This window comes from Pinus tabuliformis, chromosome 7 (assembly GCF_031772625.1).
Source record: "Pinus tabuliformis cultivar Carrire ecotype Pingquan chromosome 7, CPIR1, whole genome shotgun sequence".
Classification (NCBI taxonomy): domain Eukaryota; kingdom Viridiplantae; phylum Streptophyta; class Pinopsida; order Pinales; family Pinaceae; genus Pinus; species Pinus tabuliformis.
In genome coordinates this window covers 647,888,658-647,890,323 of record NC_142293.1, presented here as the reverse complement: position 1 = coordinate 647,890,323, position 1,666 = coordinate 647,888,658, and positions in this window count along the sequence as shown.

The window sequence follows — 1,666 nt, the reverse complement described above, 5'->3', positions numbered from 1 at the left end:
TTCAAGGGGAGCAATGTCACACAATACCTCATCCGTGAAGGGCTTGATGTTGTATGGAAGGCGACACTGCTGGCTCACGCGAAGATCTCGCCCTTGGTGAAGCCACCCAATGGTGTATGGTTGTGGATGTGCTGTGGTCGGTAAGCCCAACCGCTTCACGACCTCTGCCGAAATGAGGTTCTTTTGACTCCCGCTATCAACAATGAACTGTATCGGGGAGCCCTTTACCCACATCTGGGAGTGGAAGAGACGCTCCTCCTCCTCTAGATCTTCGGGTTCATTTTTCTGGATCTTTGCGGTAGCAACAGTGGCGCTGGGATCCGCATCAATGATCTGCTTCCCTTTTTCATACCCCTTATCGGGTTCTGACTCAGAGTCGGAACATGCATCTGATTCTGAAACCTTTAACTCAGCCACCAATGACTGCTTGGCCCGACACTCACTTGTGTTGTGAGTGGAGCTCTTATGGAACTCGCACCATTTTCCAGTGTCCTTTCTCGGCTTCGCGGCGTTGCTCTTTGCTTGCAGCTTCGGCTGGTTGTCTTGGGCTGTCCCGGCTTGGCTTTGTCCTTTGTTCTATGGTTTAGGGGCACCTTTCCCCTGCTTTGGATTCCCAGATCCAAAGTCTCGCTTCTTTTGTTTAAACTTCTGCTCGACCTTGACGGCATACCGGTATGCTGCGCCGAGCGAGGGGATGTTCAGGAACTGTATTTCTTCCTGGATGTACTTGTGCAGGCAGCCACGGTATTTGAGTATCAAATGTTGCTCTGAATCCTTGATACCCAACTTTGTGCGAAGGGTATGGAAAAGATTGGTGAACTCCGGCACGTCTTGGTCCCTTCCCTGCCGCAGCGTGGTCCACTTTATGTATTCATCCTCATAGCTTCCGACAGGGTAGTACTGCTCCTTGATGGCATCCCGGAACGAATCCCAGGTGGGTGCGGCTGAAAATAGTGAGCCAGTACTTTCATCCTTCTGCTCGCAGTAGGTTTCCCACCAGTCCTTGACGTGGGGGGCTGCTTTGAGAAGAGCAAAAACAATCTTTTCCCGACTCGAAAATTCATGAACAGAAAAATAACCCTCTAGCAAATTTAACCATTTATCTACGGCATCGGCGTCTATCTGACCCTCGAATATGGGGATTTCAAAATTAACTTGTACCTTAAAGGGTGTGGCGTTTCCAGAGGAGCTGCTGGAAGCCGATGCGCCGCTTCTGGGTAGCCGCTGAAGGATCTGCGCAAAGCTGTCCATCATCGCGTTCCGTTGTCGCTCGAGCGCTTCTTCGAGCAAGATTTTGATGGGATCTCCTGCCCCCTCGTCTTTCTTCTCGTCCGCCATGGGAGGCCGTCAGGATTTGCGAGGCTGGTCTTGCAAAGGTTCAACCAGTTCAAGCCCTAACTCCTTATATCCCGACCTTGTTGGGGACATGCAAAGAAAAACAGAGAAAAAGCAGACCGCTCTGATACCACTGATCCGGATTTAAACAGGAACGCAACAAATTACAGAGATAACCATATACACAAAGATGCAGCGGAAATAATACTTCATTTCATTAATGGAAAATACTGAAATATGCTTACAAACAGAAATGGAAATAAACTAGCTAGGGCGATGGTAGCTTATCTCTGAGAAGAGATGTGATGGCTACATGCCTCTGAACTGTGTT